The sequence below is a fragment of the Chrysemys picta genome, chromosome 5 (genome assembly GCF_011386835.1).
Source record: "Chrysemys picta bellii isolate R12L10 chromosome 5, ASM1138683v2, whole genome shotgun sequence".
In the NCBI taxonomy this organism is placed as follows: Eukaryota; Metazoa; Chordata; order Testudines; family Emydidae; genus Chrysemys; species Chrysemys picta.
Window position 1 is genome coordinate 43018702 of NC_088795.1, and position 10841 is coordinate 43029542.

General features: G+C 37.2%; 1 protein-coding gene across 3 annotated transcripts in view; it reads left to right on the plus strand.

The window, feature by feature from the left end:
* AFG2A (AFG2 AAA ATPase homolog A) overlaps positions 1-10841 on the plus strand; it is a 292859-nt gene that overhangs the window by 138750 nt on the left and 143268 nt on the right. Inside the window, exon 15 of one of the 3 annotated variants that reach the window (XR_010601332.1) lies at positions 494-583. The exons of the other annotated variants lie outside the window; for them this stretch is intronic. The gene's annotated coding sequence lies outside the window, so the exon portion shown is untranslated. The remainder of the gene's footprint in view (positions 1-493; positions 584-10841) is intronic. 3 annotated transcript variants of the gene reach the window in all.

The window sequence follows — 10841 nt, forward strand, 5'->3', positions numbered from 1 at the left end:
GAATCAACTGGTAGTCACAGATTTATAACTGATATATTTCTCCTCTATAGATGATGTATCTTACACTTGACTCTGGATGGTTTCAGCAGTTCTTATAACTGCACTAAGGGCAGTGGAAGTTCTGGTTTGTCTTGTATTTGCCTCTCAAAAACTTCATATCAAATATGTTAAGTTTACAAGTGAAAAAAATGCTTTATCATTTTTTAAACTGTCAGCCCTGCAAATTTAGCTTGGGATCTGAAACTCCACCTGTGTGGCATCATGATAATGTGGATTCTGTAGACCAGGTTTCTTCCTGGACAACCCTACTGTCTTCAAAGTCTACCCCCAGCTACTCATTTGCAATCTCAAAGAGTGGGAGATGAATTTGAACATACACTGTTATGCTAGAATTTAGCCAATACTTTGTGTTGAATTTATATTTCAATAATTGTGTTAGTCTCTATCTTTTCTCATGCATTCAAATACTAAGGGTTATTTTCTTTCCAATAAGCTATGTCAGTAAATTGGACTTCTTGCTGAGAATGACAAGCATTATTTGAGAAACAAGAAGAATGGTCACATTTATGGTGGTGATATAACAGTAGGTATTTTACCAAAAATATTGGATTACAGTCACTGTAGCTTTGAAAGACAGGTCAGTTTATACATTATGCTTAAGCTACCTGAGGCTGTTCTGCAACCACACAATGCAATTGTTCTGTTTTCAAATTCAAAATTCCTTTGTCTTGTGAGTCCTTCTTTTTAACCACCTTGTTTGATCTCTGTCTTTGGATTAAATCTCTACATTCACCATTTCATTCTTTTGAGCTAGTCTGTACCAAACACTGTTTTTTCTTTCAAGTCTTTTTCTCTCTCTCTGTCCCTCTTTTCCATCTCTGCTAACACCCTCATGTCTTGTCACTCATTCCTTTTGGCATTGCCAGTCTATTTAACTCTTAAAGTTCTCTGTTGCTTTCAGCTTCACCTTTCTTCATGTTGACTGTATGTCCTTTAATTAAAAAAATCTTTTTTCTCTACTCTTTACTTCTGCACTTGCCTCTTCCATCGCACTGTCTTCCCCTTTGTCACTAATCTTAGTGCCCCCCCCACACACACTAGCGACTTCTCGTCCTCTTTTTGTGAAACTGAGCATCATTTGAAGAACATCTTCCACTTTCTGTTCATGCTCTCATTTCTTAATTCTTCCTGCTTCTATTCTAAATGACTGTATTTTCCACCTTGATCAGTTCTTGTACTGTCATTTCTTCTCAAGCACTCTTTTCAGATTCTTTTCTCTGCCTCTTACTGTGCTGAGTATATTGCCATTTAAAAAAACAATAATAAAATGGACAATGTCCAGCAAGCTTTTTCCTCATCTCTTATCATTCCACACCATTTCACCCTTTCTTTTTTCATCCCAATCTCTGATATCTCCATTTTGTTTGCTTATAATCCCTTGACCCAGGTCCTTGTCCCTCTTAGCTCTTCCATTCATTCACTACCTCATCTTTAATGTTGGCTCCTTTCTGACTGATTACAACTGCACTGTTGTGTTTTTGTCCTGAAAAATGTTTTCTTTATTTCTTCTGCCTATAAAACCAGTGCCCAACTGGCCTTCCCCTTTGTCTCCAAATCCTGCATCAAGCTGCCTACTCTCACTACCTTATTTGTTGTTCTCCAACTTTTTCTCTGATACTTCCTTCTTTTCCATTCCAATGAAACTGCACTTGCCCAGGTAACCTGATAATTTTCTAGCTAAGTGAGTGGGAAATTGCTCTGCTCTTACTATTCTTTGAACTCTTTGCTGCCTTCAGATGCAGTTGATCACTTTTTATCATTTTATCTATTTCTATACTCTCCTTGTTCTTGTCCTACTTCACTGATTTTTTTTTAGTGTCATCTTCGTTGACTCCTCATCGTCTCCTTTTTATTTGCCGTCCTGAGGGATCTGTCCTCCGCTCCTTCCTTTTTAATCAATCCGTACCTTAATTTTTATAAGTGATTATGAATAGATTAATTTGGAGTGAAATACTAAACTAAAAACATTCTTTGATATTTTTATCAGTAAACTAAGATAAATCGTAAATTCAAAAACTATAAACGTTTTTACCCTGAACACAAAATAATTCAGGATCATAGAAGCAACTTCTCTATTCCTGTTGGACGTAAAAACACACAGATGTTGGGAGAGTAAATAGTCTCGGGACAAACTGTTTTGTAAAACATCATGCTTGTGCATGCTAGGAAGCAGTTCAGGGAGGAGGAGGAATGACTTTTCATTTTAGTGTAGACCAACAACTTAAGATTCTTATAGGTTTTTTTCTGTCTCTCTCCTTTTTTTTTCTGAACTCCTCTGTCCCCACAATGTTTTTCTTTTCCAGTTGCTTTTTTTCCCCTAGTGTTTTTTCTGTCCTTTCCTTTCCCCAAGTTTTTTATTTTCAGTTGACATTTGCTCTTGTGTGTGTCAGATTATTCTCTGTTTTTCTGCAGCTTTCTCAGTGAAGTTTGGTCCCTTTCCTCTTAACTTCCACTCTTTGTGACTCCCCTCCCATGATCTACTCAGTTTCTCCTCTTAAATAGAACCTCCTCAAGCTTTCTCACCTCTCACTAGTGATACTGTTTTGGCAACTAGTGTAAAGCCAATTACTGGTTGTCTCCAAATCATTGGTTTTTAATACGTCATCAGCTGTGTCTCTTGATGTGTTCCAGATCCTTTTCTAAAGTGAGTAACTGGTTTCTTTGGTAACCAGAGTATTGCTGCCAGCCCTCTGCCCTTCCTTTCCACTCCCTCCTTCCAGATGCAGTGAATTAAAAACAACAATAAAAGAAAACAAGAAAGAGCATGTGATGGTAGAAGTGGCTCTGCAGCATTACTCTGATTAATATAGAAGGCTTAATTGTCCATTTTATCATGGAGCATGTATGCATCAAGAGGCTATGCTAATGACATTTATTAAAATTAAAATCCGAGGCTGCTGTAAATTGGAAGAAGACCCATGGGATTAGATATTTCTTTTATCCGTTTTCTTATCCTTCCTGGTAGAACTATTTGCAGAAACCACTTTTACCCATCTACAGCTTTCCATACACTCCCTTGTACACAACCCATACACAACCAAATAGTAAAGTTACATTGTTTAATTTGGCAAGTGTTTCCCAAAAATACAAATTGTAAAGACGCACAAAAGTCTGTTTTTATTTAATGCACGTGTTATTGAGACAATGTGTTTATCAAGGGAAGACGATAGACCTTTTTACTTATCTCATGGAATACATAGTAATTTAAATTGGATTGAGGAAAAGGTAAGAAAAATGTATAGTAGCATACATACACTATATTGAAGTTAGATTTCGAAGGATTAGATTTTTATTAATAAATGTTAGTAAATGTCATTTTCACCATACCCCCAGAAACACAAATAAAATTTCTATCAATAATTATCTACATTTACAGATAGGTAAATTAAGAAAAAACCTGCTTTTGAAGGTCGTAGAGTTTGATTTAAGGATATTTACTTTGTTTTGACATGTGATATTGATAATTTGTGTTTTAATGGTTATAAAGTTTTAACTTATTTAATGACAATAGACGTTGAGATTCAAAAATTGTCTGACCCCTCTATTGTCAGACCCACTCCCATGATTTCCCACAGCTGTGAACATTTAAATTGATTAAAAATGGGGGTGGAGGGACGCTTACAACACACAATTTTGCACAACAGTGAAAATTTAAGTAGATAATTGGAAAAAATACTTAAAAGAAAAATATTGATATTATCTGTTGAAATTATATTTTTTAAAAATTGGTTTCTGCGAAACATGATTGCAGCTGTCATTACCTTCTGTCCTATTGGATTAACATTGGTGTAGAGTGAAAAAGACAATTCTCCATCTATCGTACAATGTCTAAATCACAGTCAAAAACTTATGACAAAATCAAACTTGCGATAAGTAAATTATTTTGTTTATGATGCTTTTAAAAATCAGATTTGGTGTGCATTCAGTATTTATAGTGGTAAACGTAAAAGCTTGCCTCTTTTGTCTTTATAGATGGATAGATAAAGTTTTGTCAGTATTTGCAGTATTCCTCATATTTCCTTGTGACGACTGTAGGAAATGAAGACTACTTTGGTAATGTAATTTAATTGTCTAAAATAATTGGCAAGTTTGCAAAGATGACTGCTATAAATGTATTGTGCCAAATTCTGACACATTAGTGGCTGTTGATTTGAATAGGAGAGGCATGCATGCATCTGAGGGCAGATTTAGCCTAATTAGCTAGATATGATGCTTTTGCCCTGCCTCATGCCAACACTGTGTGCTTTGTCTCTCTGATTATATTTTATGTATTAGTGCTTTTCAATGTCAGTTTTCCAATTAGTGAGAAATGTTAAAAAAGCTGGGGGGGGGGAGGAGTCCAAGATCTCACTTGGAACTTCTAGATGTGAACATACTACAAATAATAAATATTACGTCTTTACCAGTTCAGTCTCTCTTTATACAACTTGAATGCTGTGTTCATAAGCAAGTATTCTCTGCCTTTGTAAAGGTAGATATGAAGCAGGCATGTTGAACTGTTTATTTCAGTATATCTCTATACTTACAAATCTACTGATGATTTAATTAGGGCATTAAATACAGTAATGTTTTTATTTAGATGCCTACATTTGAGTTTAAGTGCCTACCCGTAGACAGCAAAGTTAGGAAATTTGGGCACTGGTGTTTTAGAGAAGTGCCATAAGATCTAACTTTTCATCCATTCCAGAATTTTCATTAGAGATGACCAAAAGGACCTGGATTTAATATTTGAAACAGTCAAATGTTGAGGTTATAGTTCTCATTTGCATAACTACTTGTTTTTCCCACAACTGGATGATGGAATTGTTTTTGTCAGTTTTGTCCGTAAAGATGTTTGAGCATATGTACCCATTCACGTTTCCTCTTTTTTTGCACATGTGCTATCATCACTTTGGAGCAAATGAATTGATGATATTTCAGTCAATGTTTTCCACTTCTGTGAATAGGTTTCACATTTTTCCTTATTAATAAATTGCAAAAAGTGTTGCTACAGGATTACTGGGATCCTCGCAATTGAATCATGTCATGCCTTTGTATTTGGTTGTCTGACTGGTCACTTTAAGTAGCAGGGCTGGACTGTTGCCTCTTCTTTAAAGGAGTGTTGAGGGGATGCAGGGATTCATTTTATCTGCTGTTAACACCTACCATGAACCCTACCCATCCATATATTCACTGGAGTGGAAGGATTGGTTACTTGGGTGGGTTGTGTTAAGTTACTTGAAGTTCATATGCTACTTGTTTTTCCTGCTACTCTCAGGAAGTGATATTGTGGTCTGCAGAGTAATTGTTTTGTACTCACTTTAAATTTTGGGATATGACATAAGAAGGATGAGACTTGGGCATGAACTTAATGTGCGGGCGTAACTTCACATCAGGAAAGATTTTGACTTTGCATATATAAGTAAACTTAAAGGCCAGAAAGGACCATCATGATCCTCTTGTCTGACCTGGTGCACATTGTAAGCCACATATCCTCATCCACCCACCCACTCCTCCAATAGGCATATAACCTCTTGCTGAGTAACTGAAGTCCTCAAATCTTGATTTAAAGACTTCAAGTTACAAAGACTCCAACATTTACTCTAGTTCAAAGCAGCAAATGAGCCATGCTACAGAGAAATAACCCACAGGGTCTCCGTCAGTCTGACTGGGGGGTTGTTTCTCTGTAGCATGGCTCATTTGCTGAATTGTGTTAATAACTTTAAATTATTTTTTGTGGTTCAGTGTCACTTAAGCACATATTTGAGTGTACAATGGGGGTGATACAAAGATGACGGTGGAATATAGGCCCATGTGCATCTCATTGCATATACATCTCTGCCTAACTGAAATACTTTCCAAAATTCATGGTTAGTGGGTAGGAAATTGAATAGTGCTTTCACGTAACTTTAGTACTAGAGCTGTATAATGTGGGTCTCTCCTTTTTAAATTAGGAACAATTCAAGACAGGGAAATGACAGCATACAACCTATACAGTATACCCACCAATGGGTGCTTTTATAATTCCATTTATACACAGATGTAGCATTGAGGGAGTAAACTAATTCTGTCAAAGGGTGAATATGACCACGATTTGTTTTATGTTGCAGAATGTTTTTTTTACCCTTTCTTTATACCTACTACATCATATATCTCCAATAAATACTGGTGTGCAGTTTCCTAAGTAAATTGTTGAGTGAAGGATATTGTGCCTCTGCTTTATTCTACCTGTTGCAGGTGACTGGGTTTTCATTTTTCCTTATATGTCATTGCTTAAATTCAGCTCTTTTGACATTTTCTTTCCTAGAGCATTGCCTGTTTACAATCCAATACTTCCATTAGCTTAAGGCCCAGCTAAGCAGATCCTGTTCTGTGTTAGTAAATGTCGTGCTTCTTGACAGATGTTTCAGTTAGAATCTGATGGATGTGACAACTACAGCATTAATGCTGCAGTGATGAGAAAGAATCCATATCTTGTCTGCTCTTGGGAGAATCAAAGTTCATCTCTCTTTCAGTGGATTAAAACAGTAGCTGCTTCCCACTGCAAGTTCTAAGTATGAATGTTTTGTTAAGATAGATTAAAAGCTATAGACACCTTAACTACCTTTTGGAAGTTACTTCCACAGTGTGTTGTGGAGTTCATCAAGTAAAATGTTTTCTGGTTTTTAAATAAACTTTCAGTGCTAACTAAAATTTACCATGCTGGAGGCACTTATTGGTATTTCTACAATACAAAAGGCCAACTTCTGTTCTTTGTTTTAACCATGCTACTTTGCTGGCTTGAATGGGTCTGCACAGTTGTAACTAATGGCAAAATTTGCTCCAGAAAATGTGATCTTGTCGTATCATGTGTAATTATCCCATGAGAAAGGACAGCCGTTCAGTTGTCTAAAAGTTCTTAAGCTGTGATTCACAGTTCACTGGGGATCTGTGAAAGCTGGTTGGTCTTATGTTGCTGACTCTTCTCTTGTTGCTAGCTAACAGAAACAGGACAAGTGGATAGAGGAAATAAAGGATTGGTCTACACAGAGAAATTTACTGGTATAATTATACTGCTATAACTATAGTGGTAAAACTTCCTGTTTGGACACTCTTATTCTGGAATAAGAGCGTCCACATGAAGAGTTATACTGGTATAGCTCTAACAGTGCAATTATACCGATATAAATATGCCAGTAAATTTGCTCATGTAGACCAGTCCAAAAATGAAAAGCCAAAACCTAGTGTGATAAACTTTTGGTTTACAAGGGCAAAATAATTATCAAACCAAAGGCATCAGAAGTATGCATATACTTTCCTACTATCACTTTTTCACTTAAGCAGTTACTGTAGTTGTTACAGGGGTGTTATATGATCATAAATATAAAAGAAGATGATCCTTGTATCATGAATATAAGGAGAGAAGTCTGAGATGATCTCTCTATTTACATATAATTGATACTACAGGAAAATTTGAAAACCCTTATCCACCTCAAGATATTGCAGTAAGGGTCTGATTCAAAGCCCACTGAAGTAAGGGGCAAGCCTCCCATTGACTCCAATTGGAGGCAAATTGGATCCTAAATAACCAGCTGGCTGCGTATTTGTTCTGATCACCTTCTCTGGTAGGCAAGAGCATTAAACCTTAGGTGGTGTTGAGTCTGCTGGGAGGATGGAGTTTGCTGAGAAGTGAAGAACACTTAGAGCATTATAGTATGAGAAATATGATCATTAGGGAATATTTTATTTTATTAGCCTCCTCATAATCCTCTTTCTCCACCTCTGTTCCCAGTAAAGACCTATTCCTTGATGTAGCCATTGTAACGTACTGAATTAAAGAGAAATTATCAACAGCTTTTATTCTTTTTAATTTTGTGATTATGTTTCATTGCCTGTAGGACTGTTTTGGAATTTTACGAATAAAGTAAAATTCCAGAAGCAGTCAGCATTGATGTAACTGTTTCTACTGAAGTCAACAGTTAGGCCAAGCCCAATTAGATCAATGCTGAGCACTTCTGAAAATATCTTAATAATGCTGCCCTTCTCCATTTGGGAAATATTTCTTCTTCCCTTTGTCTAAAATAATTTAAACCTAGAATAACATGTTTGCATTCTTGATTGTTCACTTGCCATAAATAAGGTCAAATCATGTCAGTATTGCTTTGAGGTAAGATTTGCCTGTTAATTTGTGCTTCTACTGTTGACTATATAATGCTATTATAGAGCTAATATTAACAAAGGCTGTCATGTTTTTTGTTTAATTTTTAAATATCTCTTGTTCTTAAATGAGTTTGTTTGGGCCTACCAATATTTTGGCTTTTTATTTTTATTTTTATTTTTATTTTTTTTAAGTGACAAGTGAAGTCAAAATGTTGACCATCATGGCAGTATTCTCAATGTTTATATGACAAATTCAGTTATATTTAGGAGATTAATTTTTTGCAAGGAGTTTTACCATTAAAAAAAGACTTCTGAAGTTGTTTATATTTGTCATACATACCATGTGTGGAGTGTTGTCCTTTCTTCTTAATTATACTCTGCAGGTACTGATTACATGTACCCTTTGACTATATTCTTTGGCATCCACAACCCTAAACAAAGCTGCAGACACTAATTGCCTCTCTTTTCCTACCAAAAATCGGATGTGCTTTTGAATTAAATAAGTATTCCAGAGTTTTAATGGGGCTTCCCCATAATTGTAAAGGTGAGTTATTTCCTTTAGTGATACTGGAGATTAAGACCTGAATTAACAAACAAACAAACAGAAAATCCAGCTACATGAGAGCCTGTTTAATATACATAGAGAGAGAAACAGTTTGAGCAACAGTTTTAATAGTTTGAATTAGGTCCTTTCCATGACAGTGTTAAATTGTCCCCTGAGTGATTGTTTTTCTATAATTAAAGGCTTTGAAGGACACAGCAATCTTATTTTAGTAACCGAGAAAAGGGTTGAATTTAAAAAGCAGCTCCATTAGTTCAGCAGTGTGAACATATAATCTTGGGTGTCATACTCATTTCATGATGAGGGCTGAGTTACCCATCTGGTCAGAGTCCATGGGCTGGGAGTGAAAAGCTCACCGGAAGGAGGCAAATATTACAGTCTTGTCCGATTACAGAATGAGCCTTTTTAGCTGGCAAAGTTGTGTGGCATTTAAAGACCAAAGCTTTATTAACAAAGTAAATGCATCAATGAAACTTCTCATTTACTGTCAGTTAATGTACCCACTCTTGTCCCCCCCCCCCCCCATGCTGTCCTTCCTGCCCTGCCCTGTCTACATACACATTTTTGGGAAATTTCCCTACCTCCACTTTGGGAATCCTCCTCCCTTAACAACACTTTGAGTATTTATCCTTTGTCTTTGTTTTCCCCTCTTCCTCCCTTTTGGGGATTTGTCCCACTTTTCTTAACCTTCCCCCGGAGAGGGGGTCAGTTTAGAAGCAGCCTCTCCCTTCACCTGATCCCATGGTGCCTTGGGCAGTGGCGACAGCAGAGAGGAGGAAGTTGAAAAGAAGCCTCCTCTGATCCTGGTAGCAGGATCAAGGGGGAGGAGGAGGTGGGGACTGCTGTTGGGGACTCATCAGAGATGGGGTGGGAGAAGCTGGAAAGGAGACTTCTTTAAGCCCCAGTTCTGTGCCGTTGAGGCAGAGGCTGTACAAAAGGCCAATGCTAGGAAAGTGGGGGAGATGACGGAAGAGCCTGGACCCAATCAGGAGTGAGTTCCAGTCTCCGCTCCTCCCTCTCCGGTAGTGGCTCCTCCTGGCTCTTTGCAGTAGAGAGGCAGCTGTGGGCTGAATCCCTTTATAAATTACAGAGGAAGCTTCAGGTTGAAGATAAGGATTTTGTACGTCAGGGTCAGATTAGACTTCAAGATTCTGATCCCCTGCTTATAAGTATTTGAGCAAATTTGGCACATTCCATCCAGTAGAGGGCAATTGTGTGCATGTGTATGAGCCACTATGGCGTACTGGGGGTTGAACTCAGCCGCTAGTGTGGTGTGTTCTTGTTCAGGAACCAAACCAAATTCCTTTCTCAGTTATTCCCCATCCCTGTTTTAAATACATAAATTAAAGAAGTCAAGGGGAGAGTATAGACATATTGCACAACTTGGTCTGTCAGAAAGGGGTCACCAAATGATACCATATACACATCACAGAAAGTAAACATAGCTAATTATGTCTTCAGAAGAATGTCACAAGCAGAGTGACATGGAATCTACAGGTTCCAGATTTTATGAATATTTGAGATCCAAAGCCAGAATCCACTGAGTAGGGCTCAAAATTCCAAGTCTAGAAATTCTCCTCCTTATACCAGATGCAGCAGTAGGTTATTAACATATTTATATTGAACACGATATTGCAGTAGCACTGAGAAACCAATCAGATCATGGCCCCACTGTGCTAAGGCCTTTACAAGCATATACTAAATAACACTGCTCTACAGCCAAAATGCTTCTGAAATAAATGTAGTCAAACTTTACTAATTCTGGGTCACTGAGAACGAAAATGATGCTTAAAATTGTTGATTGGCTCTAGTTTTCAAGATATGCTATTGGGTCAGTATATACGACCCTTGACTTGGGGATGGCGGAGGATAAGTGAGTTCTAAAGGGAAGGGATCTCAATTTAAACCAGAAATGACTAAAATACATCTTTGACTGGATCTATGAATAAATCTATGACTGGGTTTGGACAGTACTTGCTTTTTAGGCAAAACAATGAATGATGCAATCTGAAGGTGGTATTGCGTCATCCATGATATGAATTGCATCATGTTATTCCTAGAAGTCATGGATGATGCAATCATAACTAAGCTTACATCACTC